General features: G+C 37.1%; 1 pseudogene; it reads right to left on the bottom strand.

The window, feature by feature from the left end:
• Positions 1 to 19,633: 19,633 nt before the first annotated feature.
• On the bottom strand, positions 19,634 to 22,294 carry LOC149566707 (uncharacterized; annotated as a pseudogene).
• Positions 22,295 to 26,253: the final 3,959 nt, after the last annotated feature.

The following is a 26,253-nucleotide window of genomic DNA, read 5'->3' on the forward strand; positions in this document are numbered from 1 at the left end:
TAGAGGCCCTTGCCATAAAAAATGGTTATCAAATAGCAATTCAAAAGTTTAAAAACACAACCAAATCATGGGCCACAAAACTAACAACCATCCAAAAAAAATCTACCAGGCAACCCACACAACAAAAAATAGCCTGCAAAAGACGCAGGACATAAGCACCCCCAGCTACCAGGTTCTACACCCCAACCAATCTAATATAGAGCTGCCAACTCCTCCCTCCCATCTAAGCCACCAACACCAATACCAATACCAAACCCGCACACACCAAATCAAAATCCAATGAATGGATCTCATCATCCACCACTGCTTTGCAAACACCAGTTTGCCTGAATCCAGATACAGCATATTATAAGCAACTGAAACTTCCAAACACCTGTAAGAATGAGTGACCATCAAACCCATGCAGTACCACAAAGAACACAAGGCAAGGAATAGTAAGGAACTCCCAGTTGTTTCAGAGCACTGATGCTTTGCAAGCCTGTGTATTGGTCAAACATAAATGAGAAAAGGAATGTCTTCTTCACTAATCTGAGACTATAATTACAAGGCATGAATCTACACATTCCCATGCTATAGGTGGCAGCATCATATACTGGAGTGGATGACACGATAATTTAAACAGAATTTCCAGATTTGATAAGATGGACGGACTAAGAATCCATGATGGCTATCCTGATTTTTCATAAACAATGTCATGGATCTACAGTATATATTTCACATAGGCCAATGACTAAATTGATCTCTTGCTAATGAAAAGTTCTCCTAGGCTTCAAATTGTGCCCTGCAAAACTTGTAATGAAACATAGAAGAATATAGCAATGGAAAATATGTAATATATAGGTTGATATGATAAGTAAATCTATGTATTAAATGTTTACATGAATCTATTTATTAAATATTTTCCATTATTCTATTATATATATATTATGGATGTAAGCATAAGGATGCATCGCCTTAAGAATAACCTTTGATAATATATTTGATATATAAAATAGGGCAGAAAGCCCCTATAGACAATGTGGTTTGGGGATGCATTCCCCCAAAAGAGAGCCTTTGATGATTAGTTTAGATCTAATTTACTGATTCGGATGCAGATGTTGAGTAACATGGATCTGCAATTGTACTAACATAGCCACTATGATTGATGTCTTCCAAATGCAGATTTGAAGACTCATAAATATGAGAGGAGGAGACATGTCTCTATAGTTAATTATCATTAGTTAATAAAAATAACCATATGTATAACTCATCTTTAAGCATATATGTAATATATTATTATATTATTATATAATAATATACAATGTATAATGTATATTATATATATAAGATATTTATCTTAAAGATGATTTACTATCAACAAGGTATCTCATGATAAAATCAATCCGATAGAAGCTACAACCTTAACACTCCCTCTTAGCTAGGGAGGATTTATAGAACACATTATGCTCTCAAGAATAAGAAGAGATATCATCTCAGTATGATATTCAAGTCACTATGGGGCTAAATTTCTCACCTTTCATAACACACAATTGAAGCAATTTCCATAACTTTAAAAAACACCACCTTAAGTGTGGTCTATATGGTGTCTGACAAGATCCGACCCAAAGAACCATAGTAAGTTGGTTATCATGGTGTCCGGCAAAATCCAACCCAAAGAACCATGGTAACAGGTCTACCATTTGTAAGATCGCCGTCTTACAATGGTTACCTTCTGATTATTCATTATCATGGTTTCTAGCACTTTGGGACAACAATTTAATGAAGTTTGTCATGATAACAGGTCTACCATTTATAAGATTGTCATCTTATAACAGTTACCTTCTATTTATATATGTCAATGAAAGATTGTCACCTTTCATTACATATTATATGTGAAATCGTAACCACCGTGAACCCAATTAAAGGGTAGGACAAAGGCTTTCACCTCATTCTCTCATAGGAAAATGTATTACATGGAATTTCACTTAGAATTTCTCCTTATAGAGAAGATATTATTTACAAAAAAATGCACCTCAAAATTCTCCCTCTGAATAATGATTGTGGGAAGTTAGGTCCTCTAGTTACTCCCTTAGAGTTTCTCTTCCCTCAAGGATTTTTGTTAGAATTACTTTGAATCTAATATGAATCTTTCGATTTTCTAGTAATAAATCAATACTTCCTCATGATGCACTCAAAAGTAGGCCCATCAAAACCATGCAGTCTACATACATGTATTTCTAGACTCCTTTTGAATATCAATCTTCTAAGCTCCTACATTGCCTTAGAATAAGTGTCATACTCTCTCTTAATGTAGAAGAATCTCATAATCTCAATCATCAAAGATGTTTGCTTCAAGAGCCTCTCTTTATCCATCTTGATCATTAGGGTCTTTGGAGCTACTATCATTTGAATGAGCCTGCACAATATTTGGTAGCATATGTAGAGTACCAATCTTCTTTTCCTAAAAGAATATCCTCAAACATAAAGGAAAAGATCAAAGAAAATAACCCTTATAGTATGTATAGAATTACAAATAAATGAATAGATAAATGTAAAAGATACAAGTACTTATCTACCCATGAGGGTCATTAAACATCTTCTTTTCTAAGGATGGTTCAAGAGGGAATGAAACATTGGTTATTATTCCCCCCCACAATGTAAAATTCCCACTCTTATATCGTTGAACACTTTTACATCACATCAAATATGACAATTTCTTTCTCAGTTCCAACTTGCTCTTTTCATCCATTGAGGATCCAAACATTCAATGACCTTAACAGTAGAAGCAAACTCATCCACGATTCGCCAATATCTAGATTGAGTAATCTACAACTCATATGTCAAGTTTCATTCATCAAAGAGAGACTTGTAGATGGTTCAAATGAATTCTTAAAAGCTTCATTAACGTCTCACAACAACTCAAATTTCCTTTGTTCATGCAAAGGTATTTGTTAAATCTTTTAATTAATCATATATTATGCATCACATAAGATCGTCATCATATATCAAGGGGCAGGCCCATTAAAATCACAGTCACAAGGTATATCCATAAATCATGGTTCTCTTGATTGTGGCAAATTATTTATCACTAGAGCATCCATCTCAACATTGTTTACTCCCTCTAAATCAATATAATCGAGATCACCAAAGGTTGACTGAATCGCAACCTCCATCTGCTCCCTCTCTTTCAAGATTGCCTCTAATAAAATGTCAAGCTCCCTCTTCCTACAATAACATTCTTAGAGGAAAAGATCAAGGTGTTGGATGAATGTTGATGATACTTCTATGGGGAGCATTGTAGAAACATGATTAGATCATTATCATGATGATATGTTACATTCATAATTGTGTTTGTCATTGATGTCAACATAGTAGTTTTCTGTGGTATCTGACAAAAGAACAGCGGAAAGATCAAGTTGGTACGGACAGATATTTGAGTACTTTCACTACACAAGATTAAAGGAAGATAATACTAAGTGTCTAGTATATGAAGCTAACCTCGGAAGCATAATATATTAAGTCTAGAAGAAGTTATGCAAGTTTCCGTGAAGACTGTTCTGAGATGGTGTTTACAGAAGCATGTTCTGGTAAACTTTTATATCTCTTAGCAGAGTTGTTATTCTGAGAAGCCGAAGTTACATATGTGTAGAAGACTTGTTGGAGATGACCTAGCAAAGCTCGCTCGTCATAATGTTCCACGTATGGAAAAAATTTCAAGTTATAGGGAAAAAGATTAATGTTACGCTAAGTGTAACGTGTTCTTAATGAGGTCCTATAATAATTAATTGAGAAGGTGTAACAGCTAACTCAGGGAATTGTTTTATGGATTTGGTATAAAGAAAGGGCATTTTCCTTTATCATGTATGGATGCAAGTGAATGATTGTAAGCAGCACGAAGAGCAGAATGTGAAGATAGGCAGAGTAGAGAAAAGTTGGAAAGAACTTCATTGTCGAGGTTTTATTTGATGATCCAAAGTTTATTATTTGGATCTAAGGTTCGTGAACTAGTCTACAAGGTCTAACAGTGATTGGTCTAGTTGATAGGATAGAGGAAAGAAGTTAAAGTACAGTACAGACAATTATTTTGCAAGGAATAGTTGAGAGATCAATTCAACAGTGAGTTCAGTGGTCTTGCCCAGAAGCTATTTGGATAGTGGGTCCTTCTGTCTTCCACAACTCCTACCAGGGTTGGAATCTCCTAACAAGGATTCAAAGTCTCCTAACAAGGACTCATATGTACTAAATGTTGTAATAGACTCCTAATAGGGTCCATCCTCTAACAAAGAATATTTATATTAGTGCATCACCTTGTGGGCATCATTCCCACCGGGGTTTTCCCTCTGATCAAGGGTTTCCCTAGTTAACATATCTGGTATAATTGTATATGTGCATCTTGTTATGGTTGTTGTTTACTTTGGTTGAATGGTTAAGATTATTTAAGGTTGATAAATGTTTTAATTATTGGATAACTGATTCACAGCCCCCCTCCCCCACTCTTAGTTATCTTGATGGACTATTGTTTCTAACAATTGGTATTAGAGCATCAAGTCCTTGAAAATAAAGCTTAACAACTTTGTGATATCCATGGAAAACATATTCAGAAAGGTAAAACCTAAGTTAGATAGATGAAATTTTGACACCCAGATGATGGAAATTCTTGGTGAGTTATCAAATCTGTGTAAAGAATAGAGCATGGAGTGTTCAGATCCAAAATCCTTCTGTTGTATAGAAAAGAACAAAAGCACAAGCAAAGAAGACATGACGAAATAAAGGAAGGTATTGATCTGTTTACAAAAAAAGAGCCAGAAGGTATGAAACTTTTGTTTGTTGGATATGTAAAGAGATTGGTCATTTTTCAACTAGATGTCCTAAGAGATTAAGGAAAGCTAGAAAGAGTTCACTTTCTAATGAAGATGAAGCAAGTATAGAAAGATTCTTAAATGACTGTGATGTTGAAAATATTAAGCCTAAATTGGTTAATGAAGAAAAAGTGGTAGAAGAGATAGGCTTGGAGACTATTGTTGAGAGTGCAAATGTAAGAGTTGACGAGAAATTCAGGATACAAGAAAGAGTAATTGACTACAATTCTGATGATGAGAATGTTGTTACTAAACCGAGGAATGATGAAGTATTCTTTGAGACTAACAATGATTTGCAAAATGAAGAAGAGAAAAGGCATGAACAAAGCTCGAAACCTTCAACAGAGCGAAGAGTTGAGATAAAAACTCCTACTTCAAGTAAAAATATGTCAAAGAATCATCTACCAGAGCAAATCATCGGAAGCAGAGATAAAGGTGTGATGACAAGAAATAGAATCAATGAACAACTATGTCTGATATCTCAAGTTGAACTAAAGAATGCAGATGAAGCATGTAAAGGTGACTATTGGAAGCAAGTTATGAAAGAAGAACTAGATCAAATAGTAAAGAATGAGACATGGGGATTCGTCCCCAGACTAGCAAACAAGAATGTGATAGGAACAAAATGGGTATTCAAGAACAAGATAAATGAACAAGGTGAAGTTGTAAGGAACAAAGCGAGATTGGTACGTAAAGGTTACTCACAACAAGAAGGAATAGACTATGATGAAACCTATGCTCCTGTGGCAAGAATAGAAGTAGTAAGGTTATTGTTAGCCTATGCAGCACATAAGAAATTCAAAGTGTATCAAATGGATCTCAAGTCACCATTTTTGAATGGAGAACTTGAAGAAAAGATACACATAGAACAGCATGAAGGTTTTCCTTTAACAGATGACAAGGACATAGCATGTAGATTGAAGAAAGCATCGTATGGCTTGAAGCAAGCACCCAGAACTTGGTACACAAGGTTGGACAAGCATTTGACAAAGTTTGGATTTAGCATTTGACAAAGCTTGGATTTAGCAAAGGTATGGCAGATAGTAATCTATACTGGAAAGAAATAGATGATGGATTGATAATATTTATTGATGATATCATATTTGGAGGAAATGATGATGAAAGTGACAAGTTTGCAGAAGAAATGAAAAAGGAATTTGAAATGAGTATGATAGGAGATGAAATACTTCCTAAGATTATAGATTGTACAAGACAAAGAAGGAATCTTTATTTCTCAAACTAAGTATTTGAAAGATCTGCTGAAAAAGTTTGGTTTGGAAACATGTAAACTAGTTGGAACATCTATAGTAACTAGACACAAGTTATCTTCAAAGGATGAGACACCTATTGTTGAGCAGAAGAAGTACAGATCTATGATTGGAGGGTTGCATTATCTGACTCACACAAGGTCGGATATAGCAAATGCAATTGGAATTGTTACAAGATTTCAAGCTAATCCCAGAGAAGCACATTATGCAGCAGTCAAAAGAATATTTAGATACCTTAAAGGAACACCAGAGTTCGGATTGTGGTATAACAAATCTAATAATTTCACTTTATATGCTTATACTGATGCTGATTGGGCAAGCAAAATGGATGACAAAAAGAGCACCAATGGTGGAGCCTTCTTTCTTGGAGGAAGATTGGTTTTTTGGTTAAACAAGAAGCAAGATTGTATCTCACAGAGTGCAGCAAAAGTAGATTATGTTGCAGCAGCAAACAATTGTAATCAAGTTGTTTGGATGAAAGAAATGCTGAAGGATATAAGGATAGAATTCTGTAATGTCCCCTCTTTAGTATGACATGGCATTGTTCGTGGATTTGCCTATTATAGACTCTCGTAGGCAGATGGGAGTGATGAGAGAGTCATTTTGGCATTTATTTGGTATTTGGATGGCTTATAATGCTCTTGGAGATATTATTTTATTTATATTTTATCATTTGGAGCCTACATGTTATAATTCTAAGTTGAGTTGCACTTTTTATTTAATAAAGCTATTTAATTATTAAAGTGCATTATAATGCTATTTTATAATAGATGCTTCTAGAAGTTCTTAGTAACTTCTTAGAAAAGTGAATAAATAGAGGGTTTGGCCTCTCATTTGCATATACAAGATTTGGTAACTCAACTACATCTTCTATGAGCATTTGTGGAGCTTGATAGTCTGCAAATATTCAGCGTAATCCTTGAGAATGATACCTCTCAAGAGATTGCATAACTGAGGAAGTGAAAGACCTTCTGAAGGGTTGCACATTGAAAGTGGTACTCAGCCAGTTCATGTTGATCTTCATTGGTATATTCAGTTTGGACAGAGATTTGATTGAGGGTTTGATTTTTTAAAAAGCAGTGCGAAAAAGCAGAACCGAAAAGGCAGACCGAAAAAGTAGTCCAAAAAAAGCAGTCCGAATAAGCAGATCCAAAAAAGCAGTTCGAAAAAGCAGATCCGAAAAAGCAGTTCAAAAAAAGCAAATCAGAAAAAGCAAAGCAGAAAGGGCAGCATTGAAAAAAATTATTACAGCCATCTACAACCAGGTTCCTTTGTTAGTATTGCTTTTTAGGTGTATAAGTTTCAGCTGTAGGTGTGCATTATACCATCATTATCATTTTTTGTAATCCATGTAAATGCCAAAAGTCTTGGCCATATTTCATCAGCATTGTATTAGAAATTTCATTGCAATTAAGAAGATAATAGTTGTTGGTGTCATTTAAGCAATTCAATATCATTATTTATCAGCTAGTTAGTTTGCATACCAACGGTTTGTAAAAATGTCAGTTGGCTGTAAGTGTTCATTTCTCATGCTTAGATCATATATATGCACTGAATATTGTCAAAATTAGTTGCACACTCATGTTAGGTCATTGTGTAGTCCATTTTGAGTCTTCTAGCACAAGATTCTCATTGATGCAAATTGAAGAAAGAGTCATTTAAAGCAAGCTGAAATACTATATCAGTCATACATCCCTTGCATGTGAATTGTTTGATGAAATTCCTTGAGCTTTTATCAGCATTCCGGGATCAGATTTGAGTAGAGTAATTACAGTGGTATCAGAACTTGCCTGCAAAGTGTTTAACGCAATGTAAAACAATTAAAGTATAAGGAACTTTGGTGTTTGAAGAAGTTATAACCTGTTGGGGTTATTACAATGGTATCAGAGCTATAAGTCCTGCCATCCTGTGGAAGTCTTATAGGGAATTTGGAACAGCCAGATAGAGGGGAAAGTGTTTGACGAAATGTCAAAACACTAAAAATCAGAGCATTTATGTTTGAGCATGCGACACGGGCCTTATAATTTCCGCAATACCCAAGCAAGACAAAATAGGATTTCAAACCTGCAGAGCGAACAATCTAGTTCATCCGTGCAGGTGGACATAGAATCCAGTCATACAGACACAGAGGAGGTATTCTTTGATCAAGACAGCAATATGGGTGACCGAGATGACAAGAATACAGGATTAGACAGAGGCGGGAATGTCGGTCCAGATCAGGGAGAGGAAAGATTCTTATAGTTATTAGACACCTTGGCACAAGGACAACGATTAGCAGAGCAAAGAGCACAAGAACAGAGTTAGAGATTGGAGCTTATGATGCAGATGATGGCTCGTCAAATGGGGTTGAATGCTAATGTGGGTGGAGGAAATAATCATAATGGTAATAATCAGGATGGGACACATAATGGAGGCGAACAAGTTGGGAACAATTTCGGTCATGCACCCTAGCAAACTAGGACAGTGAGTTCGAGGCCCATGGTTCCCACATTTCCTCCTAGAGCTCCAAAGCAGCCCGTACCAGAGCCCCAGATCACTGATATACAGGACCAGCTAAGGAGAGATTGGGAAGCCAGAGGTCCAGATTTCATTGCTGCAATCACCTTTAGGGAGTATATGGATGTGTGGATGAAACATATGCCATGTGGACATGACAGAAACCAGAGCTATGAGCTACGGAAAAAAGTAGGAAAACTTCAGTTACCATATTATGATGGCTCGGGAAAGTCTACAGCAAGAGCTTGGGTTCAAAAGCTTGACACATACTTTCAATTGAACCCTATGCCTGAGGAAGAAGCTATTAAGTATGCAGCAATTCACTTGGATGGGTTAGCACACGAGTGGTGGCATCATGGTATGGTCACTATGGGTCATGCACATATTACCTCATATGTGGAGTTTACGGAGAGACTGATTGAACGTTTTGATAGGAAGGATCCAGAACTCCATTTCATGGAGTTAGCTCAACTTAAACAGTGGGGATCATTGGAAACATACATTTCAAAGTTTCAGAAACTTGCAGTGTTAGTAATAGATGTATCTGAACAGAGGATATTGATTCTATTTATGGATGGGTTAGCTGATCCGTTGAGAGGGTGGATTAAAGCTCTCAACCCTCCCACTTCGTAGGAAGCCATTAAGAAAGCTCGTGACATGGATTCCTCTTCAGCTTCTAAAAATAAATTCCAGGCAAAGAGTTTCCCTTCGAAGAAAGATAAGGACAGGAAACCTTTTCATAGAGAGGCTCAGCTACCTCAGGAGGAAAGTAAGAGGTTGGACAATGAGACACTTAATGACCTGCGTAGGAAGAAGCTATGCTTCTATTGCAAAGGTCCTTATGAGTATGGCCATGACTGTCCTATGAGGCCTAAAGGGAAGGCCAACCGGGCGATGTGAGCTTATTACGAGGGCTCAGATTCAGATAGTTCAGAGCACCATAATGAGGATCCTGATGAAGCAAAGTGAGAGCAAGAGATAGACAGTGCTGAGCAAAAGAAGGAACCAGAGCTACATTTACAGGAAGCACGACTGTCTAGTATCCAGAGAGAGGGATCTTTCAGACTTCGGGGAGTCTTGGCTGGGCAGAAGGTTATTACATTGTTGGACACAGGTGCCACGCATAATTTCATTGATGCACGATTTATGGAGAGGCGTGGACTCATTACTGAGGAGTTCGAGGGACTAAGAGTCAAGGTAGCTGATGGATATACTCTTTGTTGTGACAGGATGGTACGAGACCTACCTTTGCACCTGAACAACTATGAGTTTAAGGCAGACTATCATGTGGTCAACATGGGTGACATGGACATAGTACTTGGGATGCAGTGGCTACATTCTTTGAAGGTGGTTACCCTGCGACTGGAGGATATGGAGATACAATTCGAGGTGGATGGTAGGACTCATGTGCTAAAGGCTATCCGTAATGGTGATGTCAGGACTATCTCATTTAGACGGATGGAGAGATTAACTAGGCATAATGATATAGAGTGGGCAGCACTTTGTACTTTGATGCCTACACAGGAGGAGCAACATAAGGTTGAATATCATCCTGATATTCAGAAACTGAGGATTAAGTACGAGAAGGTATTCAGTGAGATTCCACCAGGCAAGCCACCAGACAAAGGCATTGAGCATATTATTGAGCTGGAGGAAGGTGCTAAGCCTATCATGATCACACCATATCGACACCCAAAGCGACTCACGGATGAGATCGAAAGGACCATTGCGGAGTTGCTAGCTATGGGGCACATTCGACCAAGTAAGTCACCTTTTGCATCTTCTGTTGTTTTGGTAAAAAAAGAAGGATGGAACTCTTCGGATGTGTATTGATTACAGGGTGTTAAATAAGAGAACCATTAAGAACAATATCTCATTCCTCGCATTGATGAGTTGATAGATGAATTGCACGGGGCCTGTTATTTCACGAAAATTGACTTGAGATCAGGATATCACCAGATTAGAGTCCGCATCTAGAGCATTTGGAGACGATGTTGAGCATTCTACAGAAAGAGTCCTTGTATGCAAAGGAATCCAAATGTGACTTAGGGATAACCGAGCTGTTATATCTGGGACACATCATTAGTGCAGATGGAGTGCGGATGGATCCTAAAAATATTCGCGCTATTGTTGATTGGCCTCCACTAGAGAACCTTACACAATTGAGGGGGTTCCTTGGTTTATGTGGTTTCTATCGCAGGTTTGTCAATGGCTACTCATGACATGCGGCTCCCATGACAGATTTGCTGAAAAAGGGGAATTTGTGTGGACTCAGAAGGCATAGGACTGTTTTATGAGATTCAAAGAGATAATGACTACGTGCCCAATTCTAGCATTACCTGATTTCACGAAGCCATTTGAGCTTCAATGTGATGCATCTGAAGAGGGAGTAGGTGCTGTACTTATGCAGAATAAGCACCCTATAGCTTGTGAGAGCAGGAAGCTCAGAGGTCCCGAGCGTTCATTCAGTATATATGATAAGGAGATGTTGGCCATCATGCATGCTTTGGCCAAATTCAGACAGTATCTTGTGGGTAGCAAGTTTTGTATTAAAACTGATCATAACAGTCTGAGGCATTTCTTGGGACAGCGAGACCTGAATGATCGCCAGCAGAAGTGGGTAAGTAAGCTGCAGGTATATGATTTTGACATCACATATGTCAAGGGAACTCAAAATGTTGTTGTAGATGCTCTATCTCGAAGGCCACACCTCACTTCTATGGTTCAGATATCAAAGGATTGGCGACACTTGATTATAGCAGAGTATGCCAGGGATACATGGGCATCCGATATAGTGGAGGGAACAGTGATTGATACCAGATACACACTTGTAAATGATTTGATCATTTACAAGAATAGGATTTACTTAGTCCCAGGATCGAAGGTTAAGCAGCTAATCTTGAGAGCACCTCACGATTCACCGACAACAAGCCATCTCGGGTACTTCAAGACTTACAAATCAGTTCGAAAGCGGTTCACTTGGAAGGGGCTAAAGGTTGATGCTTTGCAGTACGTTTGAGAGTGTCTTGTTTGTCAGCAGAACAAACAAGGACACACCTATCTGGCAGGGCTCCTACAGCCACTTCCTATACCTGACAAGAAGTGGGAGTGCATCTCCATGGACTTTATCACAAGTTTGCCCAAAGCACAAGGACGGGATTGTATTTATGTGGTGGTAGATAGATTAACGAAATATGCTCATTTTTTCCCTATCACCACTACACACTCAACAGCACAGGTGGCAGAGGTCTTTTTCCGAGAGGTTTTTAGATTGCACGGTTTGCCTCGCATCATTGTGAGTGACAAGGATAGTTGTTTCATGAGTCACTTCTGGCAGGAGGTATTCCAATTATGTGGCACCGATCTCACACCCAGCACCAGCTATCACCCATAGACTGATGGTCAGACGGAGATTGTGAACAAATGGGTGGAAGGGTATTTGAGGAATTATGTGGTACCTCAGCAGCGAGCTTGGGTCAAGTGGATATATCTCTGTGAGTATTGTTACAATACTACATATCACATGACTATACAAATGACACCCTTCATGGCACTTTATGGTTATGAGGCACCTAGTTTCTTGGATTTGTTGTTGGATGACAGCCGCGTACCCAGTGCAGGTGAATTGTTATAGGAGAGTAAGGATTGTTGCTACTCTCAGGGACAATATTGCTAAAGCTCAAAACCAACAGAAGCAGTATGCAGACCAGAAGAGGACTGACCTTAGTTTTGAGGTAGATGATATGGTTTACCTCATGTTGCAGCCATACAGGCAGTCTACTCTTAAGAAGAGTGGTACAGAGAAACTCAAGCCACGCTATTGTGGACCATTCAGGATTATTAGGCGAGTTGGTGAGGTGGCTTATGAGTTAGAACTTCCTGCAGACAGCAAAGTGCACAATGTATTTCATGTGTCACGTCTCAAAAAGGCGTTGGGTCAGAATGTGGTGCCGTCTACAGTATTACCTCCCTTAGATGATGAGGGAAAATTGATCCTAGTGCCAAAATCCATCTTGGAGAGCAAAGAAAAGCAGCTTCACAAGAGAATGATCAGAGAATACCTGGTTAAGTGGAAAGATCTACCTGTTGAGGATGCTACTTGGGAGGGGGAAGCTATTTTGCAGCACCCGACGTTGAGATTGCTTGAGGCCAAGCAATTTCAAGAGGGGCAGACTGTAATGTCCCCTCTTTAGTACGACGTGACATTGTTTGTGAATTTGCCTATTATAGACTCTCGTAGGCAAATGGGAGTGATGAGAGAGTCATTTTGGCATTTATTTGGTATTTGGATGGCTTATAATGCTCTTGGAGATATTATTTTATTTATATTTTATCATTTGGAGCCTACATGTTATAATTTTAAGTTGAGTTGCACTTTTTATTTAATTATAAAAATGCATTATAATGAGATTTTATAATGGATGCTTCTAGAAGTTCTTAGTAACTTCTTAGAAAAGTGAATAAATAGAGGGCTTGGCCTCTCATTTGCATATACGGGATTTGGTAACTCAACTACATCTTCTATGAGCATTTGTGGAGCTTAATAGTCTGCAAATATTCAGCATAATCCTTGAGAACGATACCTCTCAAGAGATTGCATAACTAAGGAAGTGAAAGACCTTGTGAAGGGTTGCACATTGGAAGTGGTACTCAGCCATTTCATATTGATCTTCATTGGTATATTCAGTTTGGACAGAGATTTGATTGAGGGTTTGATTTTTTTAAAAGCAGTCCGAAAAAGCAGAACCGAAAAAGCAGTCTGAAAAAAGCAGTCCGAAAAAGCAGATCCGAAAAAGCAATTCGAAAAAGCAGATCCGAAAAAGCAATTCGAAAAAAGCAAATCGGAAAAAGCAAAGTAGAAGGGGCAACATTGAAGAAAATTATTACAGCTATCTACAACTAGGTTCCTTTGTTAATATTGCTTTTTAGGTGTATAAGTTTCAGCTGTAGGTGTGCATTATACCAACATTATCATTTTTTGTAATCCATGTAAATGCCAAAAGTCTTGGCCATATTTCATGAGCATTGTATTAGAAATTTCATTGCAATTAAGAAGATAGTAGTTATTGGTGTCATTTAAGCAATTCAATATCATTATTTATCAGCTAGTTAGTTTGCATACCAACTATTTGTAAAAATGTCAGTTGGTTGTAGGTGTTCATTTCTCATGCTTAGATCATATATATGCACTGAATATTGTCAAAATTAGTTGCACACTCATGTTAGGTCATCGTAGTCCATTTTGAGTCTTCTAGCACAAGATTCTCATTGATCCAAATTGAAGAAAGAGTCATTTAAAGCAAGCTGAAATACTATATCAGTCATACGTCCCTTGCATGTGAATTGTTTGATGAAATTCCTTGAGCTTTTATCAACATTTTGGGATCAGATTTGAGCAAAGTAATTACAGTGGTATCAGAACTTGCTTGCAAAGTGTTTAACGCAATGTCAAACAACTAAAGTATAAAGAACTTTGGTGTTTGAAGAAGTTATAACCTGTTGGGGTTATTACAAATTCAATGAACCTATTGTCATACATTGTGATAACACAAGTACAGTGAATATGTCAAAGAATCCAATGTTGCATTCTAAGACTAAGCACATTTCTATCAAGTATCACATGGTGAGAGAGAAAGTTGCAAAAAAAAAAATCAAATTGGAGTATGTAAGCACAAAAGAGAAAATTGCAGATATTTTCACTAAGCCTCTTGCCAAATAGACTTTTGAGTATTTGCAAAGTATGCTAGGGGTTATGCCCTTTCCTACATCAAAGTAGATGATGCAAGAGTCCATCAGTCTAGTGTAACAGAGCACTATTGTTTGTCTAGACTGAATATTGATGCTTCCTATATGGGGGAGATCCTATGATGGACAACGTCATCTAGGACTCTTGTTAGATATTATTTTGAATAGTGTCTTTGGACACTCGAGCTAGTCAGAGACAGTTGTTGCAAAGATTGATGATTGTTGAAAACCTTTGACATTGATGTCAATGGGGGAGAGATTACAACATGAAAAACAGTTTGATATAGAGTACATTAAAGGGAGAGATCGCAGCATGATACAGAGCGCATTGAGGTATATCAATGTGGGAGAATGATTGATGAAGAGGATTTAAAAATAAAGGTGAACAATCTTTTACAGTTGGTATTTTTGAAACTAGATGTTTTTCGTCTATGTTGCCATCAATGCCAAAGGGAGAGATTGTTGGAAACATGAATGTTGATGATACTTCTATGGGGAGTATTATAGAAACATAATTAGATCATATCATAATGATATGTTACATTCATGACTATGTTTGTCATTGATGTCAACATAGCAGTTTTTTATGGTATCTAACAGAAGAACAGCAGAAATATCAAGTTGGTACGGACAGATAGTTGAGTACTTTACTAAGCGACGTTACAAGGAGATAATACTAAGTGTCTAGTATATGTAGCTAACCTTGGAAGCATAAGATATTAAGTCTAGAAGAAGTTATGCAGGTTTTGGTGAAGATTGCTCTGAGATAGAGTTTACAGAAGCATATTCTGGTAAACTTGTTATATCTCTTAGCAAAGTTGTTATCATGAGAAGCCGAAGTTACAAATGTGTAGAAGATTTGTTGGAGATGATGTAGCTAAGCTCGCTCGTCATAATGTTCCACGTATGGAAAGTTATTCAAGTTACAAGGCGAAAGATTAATGTTATCACTAAGTGTAACGTATTCTTAATGAGGTCCTATAATAATTAATTGAGAAGGTGTAATGGCCGACTCAGGAAATTATTTTATAAATTCAATATAAAGGAAGGACATTTTCCTCTATCATGTATGGACGCAAGTGAATGATTGTAAGCAACACAAAGATCAGAAAGCAAAGATACGCAAAACAGAGCGAAGTTGGAATGAACTTCATTGCCGAGGTTTTATTTGATGATCCAAAGTTTATTATTTGGATCTGAGGTTCGTGACCTGGTCTACAAGGTCTAACAGTGATTGGTCCGATTGACAGGACAAAGGAAAGAAGTTAAAGTACAATACAGACAATTATTTTGCAAGGAATAGTTGAGAGATCAGTTGGACAATGAGTTCAGTGGTCTTGCCCCAAAAGCTGTTTGGACAATGGGTCCTTCTGTCTTCCACAACTCTTAATAGGGTTGGCACAACTCCTAACAGGGTTGGAATCTCCTAACAGGGACTCATATGTACTAAATGTTGTAATAGACTCCTAACAGGGTCCATCCTCTAACAAGGAATATTTATATTAGTACATCATCTTGTGGGCATCATTCCCACCGGGGTTTACCCAAAGATCATGGGTTTCCCTAGTTAACATATCTGGTGTAATTATGTATGTGCATCTTGTTATGGTTGTTGTTTACTTTGGTTGAATGGTTTAAATTATTTAAGGTTGATATATGTTTTAATTATTGGATAACTGATTCACCCCCCCCCCCACCCCCACTCCCCCCCCCGGCCCCTCTCCCCCTCAGGTATCTTGGTGGACTATTGTTTCTAACACAAGGCACATAGCTCACTAATAACATTAAAGATTATTATAACTTGTCTTTTTAATTTCAATAATAGAATTAAGAATACATCACTTCTATATATATGACTTTCCCTTAAATGACATATTCTCTTAGAAGTTCAATATTTGTAAATTTCATTTCATTTCCATGGCATGCATATCAAACGGGATATATTCCAACCATTTGTGTTTCTTCACAACTTTCCAACGAAGTTCTAGAATCACCAAGAGTTGCAACCTTGGCGTAACACTCTCTTCTCCATTTCAATAAAGTACTTATTTTTGCTTTAGAAAGATGCGACATCGAGAGAATTAAGAACCTCTAAATTGAAGGCCATTATGTTCATATTATTCAAATAAAAAATCTATATTCAAAATTGATAATATTTAATGGATCTCATATCCATGATAGCTAATAATATATTATATGACTATAACATTTACCTTTAAATGATATTAAACAATATACCATAACTTTGAATAATATACATCCCTAATATATATATTTAAATATCTTAAATAACACACACACACACACACACACACACATATATATATATATATATTTAAATATCTTAAATAACATATTCATAGAGTAATAATACTTAGCTCTACCCTTCATCCACATGGATAAGTTTCAATACACGGTGGATAGGTACTATACAAATTATATCATTCTCCTTACTCTTGTTAAATACCCACCGCTGACTCTTATAATCTTCTCTGCACCTCCTTATCTTTTTCGATTCATTTAAAACCTTTCACACAAAAGTTGTGCCTTTTCTTTACTAGTTTTAAATCAAACTTAAATACATCCTTTATTATTACTTTAAGTCTGATTGCCCAACAGTGACGTATAGCTCCTTAGCGCTGACTGGGATGCCATTGGTGTTTTATTTGTCTGCAGTAATTAGCTATATAATATGTATTGAATTATGAATAGGAGAGAGATGCAGATGTAAAAGATGAGAATACTTATTTTTTAAGGGGTCAGTATCCCAAGACTTACTCTACCGTTGGTGCCCAATGTGAAAGTTAGTTCTACGTGGGTGGGTGACTAGGCAGAGCCTGGTTTATTCCTCCCTCGAGACTGGTCGTATGCCCACGTCACCTAGTGTACACTTACCAAAACATCCAGTCCAAGCATATTAATATCCATATCAATGGACATAGTAGTAATTTATGCGAGTTTGAAATTTCAAGGCAGGCTTCACTCTTCTTGACAAGGAGTTGTTCATGGAGGCGAAGACATAGATAGTTTGAGAGAGAAAGCACAAGACAATGTAGAAAGCGCACTGTACAGTGAAAGACCCAACATTTATTTCTTAAGCTGGAAAATAAGGTGTCCCATCATAATATGTGTTTGCTTATGTCATTATAGTTATTGTCAAGTCCACTATGTTGGGGCTTTTTTTCAGATATCCTAGCGGTGATGGCCTCCAAGTATTTACATTTGAGTACATGCTGCATCATTGACATACTGCCTGTAGCTTGTACCTCTTCATGGAGGACTGGAAATACGATCACCATCCAAGCACAAAATACGATCAATGTCCAAGCTTATACTTTAGTAATCCACAAATGTTACTATGCATATGTGATTTTAGTGGGCTGCTGACTCTGCACTCCTATGTTCAGATTGAAATCTAAATAATGGGATTCCACCGCATATGAGATCACCTTTTGTGCCATCTGTTTGCTATTACTATCACCATCTTTTATATATTTTCGATCCCATCTTTAGTCATCCCCTTAATACTGGTCAGGTTTCGTGATTGGTGCACACTGTAAGACCAACAATCGCCCCTTATACATCAGTGATGTGTACTGTTCTGTTTGGATATATCCTCTACACGACAGCTATCACTTCATTCCATGTTTTCCACCCAGCCCTCAATCTCACAAGGCTTCGTTGTGGGAGCAGTTTTTCTGTTATATGAAGCACTATTTTCATCAGAGTATTTTCCCCAAACATCATTTGCCATCACTGTTTTCAGAATCAAGCTATTGCAGAGGGAATTATTAATGTAGACATGCTCCATGGCAACACAAATATAACATTTCCATTTCATTTTATGTCACCTTCTACCCAGCAAAAGCTTTGACCAAAGTTTGAGGACCTCCTCCGGGATTAAATTTGTTCTGCAATTATCTTGATTTCTTAGGCAGATGGTCTCTTTCTTATTAAGTTTGCCAACTGCTCTGTTACAATGTATGGATCGTTTTCTGCAATTGTACTAACATAGCCACTGTGATTGATGTCTTCCAAATGCAGATTTGAAGACTCATAAATATGAGAAGAGACATGTCTCTATAGTTAATCATCATTAGTTAATATAAATAACCATATGTATAACTCATCTTTGAGCATATATGTAATATATTATTATATTATTATATAATAATATATAATGTATAATGTATATAATATATATTATATATATAAGATATTTATCTTAAAAATGATTTACCATCAACAAGGTATCTCATGATAAAATCAATCCAGCAGAAGCTACAACCTTAACAGTGGATTACATAAGCAAATACCAGATGTGGGGAATTTTTATTTTTTTTGGATGTGGATGCGGAAGGAATCATGTATATATAATATTTGGAAAGAAATGCAAGAAATATACAAAAACAAATCATTTAATAGTATGACTATGATACTTCATCCTTTATCAAAATTCAAGATATTTCAAAATTCATATGATACATCTATATGTGTTTGTCCAACATTAGAGTTTAGTCTTAGACAATAAGTTCAAATAGGTCATGTTCAAGATTCCAACAAAATAAAAACTTAGTTAATGATTGAAGATTCAATCAACTAATATGCATCAGAGTCTGAATCATAAGGATTCACAAATGCTGAACTTATAAGGATTCGCAAATGTTGAACTTGGCTTCACAATGGCAGTGCAAACTAGAGACCAAATGAGAAGAGGCTGTAGGTGCAAACAAAGTTCCAAAATGAATTGTCAATGCTTCAACATTCACCTTTAGGATCATTTTAGGGTTTCATAGCAAAAAAAAACCTAAAAAAATCAATTTAAGCACATGCATATTGGGCAACTTAAGTTTCTATTTAGATTTTTTTAATGGTTTTGGCCGCTGGGCCCGCAGGTGCTCCTGGATGCGTCAGGAAACCCTGTGGAAGCTGGCTGTAAGCCAGCCACAAGCTTCCAGATGCACGTGGAAGCCAGAGACTGGCTTCCAAACACATCCGGATGCCTGTGGCTGGCTTCCAGCCAGCTTCCACAGGGCTTTCGTGAGAATCCCGCATTCAATTCAGAATCCAAGCAATACCCAGACAAATCGGTAACTTAGATTTGAATCATAAGTGTAGGTAAATAGGCCCCCTCGCATATAACAAAAACAATGTATAATACCATGTCAGAGATCAAACCTTTTTCAGATAAGATGCTGTAGAGTTCAAAATCTTTGAGTCCCTTACTCCTCATGCTGGCCACTTGGTCGAGGATGAGAAGTTCAATGATCATTGTCCTCACTTCAAAACTATTGTTCTCTGTGTTTTATGAATTTAGCAAGTGGAAAACATTAACAGTCTGCATGCTTCTTTTCCTGGAATATGCTATTGAAGTTGTCAATAAATCATGATGAGAATAACTTTTCAATCAACCATGCAACCTCATTTCTGATCTTTTCATAGTCCATTGATCAATGCATTATGGGTTGTGCGATTGGGGGACACACCCCTACCTAACATCTCCTTGAACAGACAATTTGCTTCATCCATTCTGCCTTCCCGACAGAGAGCACTGATAAGAATATTATATGTTACAACAGTGGGATTAAGGCCATCTGCTAATAATTTAATGTGCAGCTTCAACGCCTCGTCAAGATTTCCCTTCTTGCAGTGACATTTTATAAATGTATCATATGTAATACTGTCAGGAGATATGTTATTCTCAACCATTTTGTACAAAAGTTGATATGCTTCTTGCAGTTTGTCTTGTTCACAAAATCCACAGAAAAGAGAATTGTAAGTTACAACACCAGGCCTGATACCCGATGCCTCCAGTTCATCAAAAAATTTCAACGCAGCCTCAATATTACCTTCTTTGCAGTGCCCATTTATCAGTGTGTTATAAGTAACACCGTCAATGGGCCTATCTTTATTAATCAACATGCAAAAGAGCTTTTCTGCCTTATCCACATTTCTGTTCTTGCAAAGTCCATCAATAAGCACATTATATGTAATGCTATCAGGTTCAAAGGAATGCTCTACCATTTGGTTATGTAACTCAAAAGCCTTCTCTAAATTACCATCCTTACAGTGTGCATGGATCACTGCATTTAAAGCAGCACTGCAAGGAATCAAACCTCTTCCAATCATTTCATCCAACAAACAGCTTGCTCTTTCAGAATGGCCCTGTTTACAAAGTCCATCAATGAGAGCATTGTAAGTTCCATCGCTAGGAAAAATTTCTTTCCCAACCATTTCATTCCAGATATTCAATGCCCTCTCAATATTATTTGCTTTGCAGTGTCCATCAATAAGTGTGCAATAAACAACCTCATCGGGAACAAAACCTTTTGTTAACATCTTGCGAAAAAGAGCAACTGCATCAACCAGCTTCTTTTCCTTACAAAGCCAGTCAATGATCACACTGTAAGTATACTTATCGGCCAAGAGACCATTTCCTGTCATTTCATCCAGCATTCTGAAAGCATCCACCATATTTCCAGCTTTACAATATCCATCAATCAAAGTATTATACACAACAGCATTTGCACAAAAGCCTCCTTCCACCTTTTCCCTAAAAAAATTCTCTGCTTCCTCCATCTTTCCCTCTTTGCAAAGTCCATTCACCAAGGTATTGTACGTAACCTCACTAGGCTTAATTCCCTGACCCACCATCTCATCATGCAGTCTAAATGCCTCAAGATCCTTCCCTACTCCAAAGAGCCCGTGAATAAGCCGGTTATAAGTCAGCACCCCTGGCTGCAATCCCCGTTGCACCATCTCATTCTTCAAAGCAAAAGCTTCGTCCACTCTCGCAACCTTGCAGAGCCCGCCAATGAGTAAATTATATGTCACAACATCCGGCAAAACATCATTTCTTACCATCAATTCACGAAGAGCAAATGCCTCCCCAACCCTACCAACTCCACAGTAACCACTAATAACCGTATTGTACGTGCTACGGTTAGGCAAAACCCCTCTCTCCGCCATTTTTTGTAGCAAAACCTTAGCCTCTTTCATCAATCCCCTCTTACAGTAACCATTAAGAAGCGTATTGTAAGTAACCACATCAGGTCTCAAATTTCTTTCGCCCTCCATTTCATCTAAGACCTCATTTGCTTGTCTTAATTTTCCCTGAATGCAAAATCCATGGATCAACATATTAAGAGTGTGCATATCTGGTCGTGCTCCCGAGCGTAGCATGCTGGAATAAATTCCCCATGCCGCGGCGGGGCGGGAAGATTTAGTAAGGGCGTTAATGAGGGCATTGCAGGATAAAACCCTAGGTTTTATGCCTAAAGCTATTATGCGATTGAAGATATGAATGGCTTCTGAGAGCTTACCGGCTTCGGCGTAGGTTCTGATGAGCAGATCAATCATTGAAGGGTTGAAATTTTCTAGAAGAAGCTTGTCGTCGTAGAGTAGCAGAGGGTCATTGCTCTTGCTGTCCGAAATGTATTGCCGTATTAGGGATTTTGCATCGAAGAACATCCCGGCAAGGGTTAGCTTGTGAATAAGGGTGCTGTAGGATTCGACCGTGTGGCTGAATCCCTCGAGTTTGCCGCACTGGCGGAAGAACCACAGTGCGACTCGAACGTCCGTTCTGCTGCATTTCAAAATGATTTTTGACACTTGGGAAGGGGTGACATGACAAGATGCTATTTCACGGAAGGCATTTGAGCTCAGGGTTTCCAGTTTTTCCACTATTTGGTTTATCGATTCTTCTTCATCCTCGTAGTTCTTAGCAGTGGAAGTCGAATACAAGTTAAAATGGAATGAAGCAAACGATATTACTCTGGTCCTTATTTTCCTGTATATGATCATGGAGAACCAGACGTTATAGTTTTCGTCTTCTCAAAATTAGCGATTCATATCAGCGCCAAAGCAAGGCCGCAAAATTGGTACTGTTCCGTGAATGAATAAAAGCTTCCGCGCGGCCAAAGCAGCGTATGAATTTGGTCTATAGGATCACCCAGAAAAGGCAAATGTCCATTTTAGGTCCTTTCAAACTGGTGCTTTAAGGCTGTTCTTCGAGAGTGAATTTTGAATGCTAAGTTTGCTGTTCTGTGGAGTTGTCTTTTCTTCAAAAAGACTATCAAAATTGTTTTCACTGTATCGTCATAATTAGAGCGGTGCTATTGTATGCTAGGCATTCTACAATAAAATATTACTCTACTTCTAGAGTTGCAATGTGGTAAAATAATCATATTCTTTCTTCACACTCTTTTTATAATAAAATATTGCTCTCTTTTTATAATAAAATATTACTCTATTTCTAGGATTATCATATTGTAAAATAATCATATTCTTTTTTTATACCCTTCAATGTCATCTACCTATTTGCAAATATAAATTATGAGAACTTGTCCTAAGCTACACTATGAGCATTTTACCTCTCTATTTGAATTGCTCTTAATGTATGTTTTCTCTGAGTCCATCCTCTTACAAGGAACTTTTAGATATTAGTACATCAATTTGTGGGTACCATCCCCACCTGGGTTTTCCCTCTAATCAAGGGTTTCCCTAGTTAACATATACGATGTTATTGTATACATTGTCTTCTTATGGTTGTTGGTCATATTGTTCATATGGAACTAAGGATTGATAAATGTTGATAAATGTTTTAATAATTGGATAACCGATTCACCCCCTCCCCCCCCTCTCAATTATCTTGGGGGGGTATCCTAAGCATTGGAGATATTCTTAGCATGATTGACATGTTGCATCCATGACTGTGTTTTTCATTGATGTCACCATAGTATTGTTTCCGTAAAGACTGGCAGAGTAGCAGATAGAGAACTAGGTCATACATATTACATATTGATGATCAGGTCATGCGCAATTGAAAACATATTTTGCATTATGTCTTGATGAAGTGGACAAGTGCACGTATAGAGAGTCGAAGACATGCGAGAGTTATTCAAGAATTACAAAGGGCAATAAGCAAACAAAGTATCTGTTAAGTGGTTTCTGATGTTTAGATTGTATCTCTTAATAGGGATAGAATCCTAATGAGCACAATTAAACAGTTACAGAAGATAGCCTGATGATGACGTCAGTGAGTGCGCAAGGTTTGAGGTTGCACGTATGAGAAGTTGTAAGGACTGTGAGCTGACACTTTTGTGTAATTATAAAATGATTATAATATATTAATGAGGTCCTATTATAATTAATTGGAAAATCCTCAAGGCTGACTCGAGAAATTGTTTTGAGGATGTGGTATAAAGGAAGGTTATTTTCCTTGTGGTAAAGAGTGACTAATGTGTGAAGTGTGTGAATTATACAAGTGATATGTGAAGTTGGTAAATGCATGTAAGCAATCCAAGGGATTATTGGATGCGAGTTGGAAGATTTGGTATTGAGATTGGAAAGAGTATTGGTTTGGTCAAGAGGATAGAGGAGTTCAAGTTATTCATTTCTATTATTTTGCAAGAAATAATACAGAGATCAGTTGGACAGTGAGTTTGGTGGTCTTGCCCCTGAAGTTGTTTGGATAGTGGATCCTTCTGCCTTCTACAAATCCCAACAGGGTTGGAATCTCCTAACAAGAATTCAAAGTCTCCTAACAGGGACTAATATGTACTGAATGTATTTCATTGGGTCCTAACAGAGTCCATCCTCTTACAAGGAACTTTTATATTAGTACTTCATTTTGTGGGTACCATCCCCGCCCGGGTTTTCCCTCTAATCAAGGGTTTTCCTAGTTAACATATCTAGTGTTATTGTGTATGTGTATCTTCTTATGGTTGTTGGTTACATTGTTCATATGGTTAAGGATTAATAAGGTTGATAGAAATTTTAATAGTTGGATAATTGGTTATCTTGTTGGGCTTTACTTTCTAACAATTGGCATCAAAGCATCAAGTCCTTGAAGGAAAAGCTTAACAACTTAAGGAGGTCAATGGCGGGTCACTTCAAAAAAGAAAGTTATAAATTCAATGGAGTTAACTATGACAACTGGAAAGAGAAGATGAAGACTCGTTTGCTATGTATGGGTCAAGGGTATTGGTTGGTGACAAAGAATGAAAAAAAAATTGTGAAAGAAAGCAAACGTGTGGATTGCAATGAAGCTAAAAGAGATATGTTTATGTAAAGTATGCTTGCTAAATAAGCATTATCGTCATCTCTTCCTAAAAATGAATACAGTCAGGTAAAATTCTTAGATTCATCTTGTAAAATTTGGAAAGCTTTAGAAACTACATTTGAAGGTGATGCGCATGCTAAAAGAATCAAATTGCAAAATTGGATATGTTTATTTCAAGATGCTAAGATGATGGAAGATGAATCTATAAGAAGCTATATTGGTAGAATATGAGAAATTGTTACAAGTATTAAGTCTTGTAATGGATCTAAAACTGAAGATGAGGTTATCTGGAGAATTTTGAAAACTTTGACCCCACCATTCAAGCAAACATTGCAGATGATTGAGCTAGTGATATCCTACATTGAGAAGTTTACCAGAGAGACTCTACTTGGAAAATTGGATGTAGTAGAAGCGAGCTTGAAGCAATCTACATATGTTCCCAGAGTGGAGATAGTCTTTAGTTCATTAAGTGTTCATCATTCTCTATCAAGAAGTGCAAGCACTAGTGGAGACTATACTAGTAGTAGTAGATTCAAATTTGAGGAGGATAGAAGAATTGAAGAAGGAATTGCCCTGTTTGTAAGGAGAGAACCAGATGGTAAGAGTGTTTTTAAATGTTGCACTTGCAATGAATTTGGTCATTATGCTTTTAATTTTCCTAAAAGTGAGAGAAAAATATAAGAAGAATTTCAAATCTGGAAAGCCTAGAGATTGTTTGTATGCAAATGAAGATGATGAATTTGAAGGAAAAATTTAGAGTGAAAGTGATGACGAGTTAGGATTTGTAGCTATAAAAGAAGAAAATCCTGAAAAAGAAGTCTGAGAAGAGAAAGCCCTAGTTTCACAAGTTGAAAAGAGAAATGATTGGATTATAAATAGTGGTTGTTCACATCAGATGACTAGAAACATGAATAAATTTGTTAAGTTTAGTAATCATGATGGGGGAATTGTCAGAGTTGGTAGCAATACAACTTATCATATCAAGGGAATAGATCTTTAACTCTTGATGGAAAGACTAACACTAATGATGTCTATTTTGTTGATGGATTAAAGCATAAGCTATTGAGTGTTGGACAGTTGGTTGATAAAGGTTATTAGTTACAATTCACAGAGAAGACATGCATTGTCAAGGATAAAGATGGTAAGTTGATTGGTACTGGTACAAGATCTAGAGGCAATTGAACCCTACAAAGATGACTTGTTTGGTTACAAAGGTGAATAACATTGGTTATGGCATAGAATATTCTATCATATAAACTTTCATAATATTGTAAAGGCTAGTCGTACATTTGTTTTTAGAGATTTACCTAGAATTATGAAGTCTACTAATGTTGTGTACAAAGAATGTGTTATGGCTAAGCAGAAGAAAGTTTCTTTCCCTAGCAAGAAGTTCACTACCACAAGAAAATTGGAGATTGTTCATATAGATTTGAGTGGTCCTACCAAAATAAAAGGATTCTATGGTGAAAGGTATTTCATGATTTTTGTTGATGATTTCACTAGAATGATGTGGGTAGCATTTCTTAAAGAAAATTCTGAGGCATTTGAAAAGTTTAAGTTGTTTAAGAACATAGTTGAGAATGAAGCTGGAGTAAACATAGAATGCTTAAGATTAGATAGAGGTGGTGAGTTTACCTCGAAAGAGTCTAACACCTTTTGTGGAGAAAATGGCATCAAGAGACAACTATCAACACCTAAGACCCCTAAGCAAAATGGGATTACTCGAAGAAGAAATAGGTTTGTAACAGAAGCAACAAAAATGATGATGTTCAAGAATGATGTATCCAAGACATGTTAAAGAAAAGCAGTCAATAATCAATATACACAATGAACAAATTGTAGA

The sequence above is a fragment of the Cupressus sempervirens genome, chromosome 3 (assembly GCF_028749045.1).
Source record: "Cupressus sempervirens isolate cs-2001-9-10 chromosome 3, ASM2874904v1, whole genome shotgun sequence".
NCBI lineage: Eukaryota > Viridiplantae > Streptophyta > Pinopsida > Cupressales > Cupressaceae > Cupressus > Cupressus sempervirens.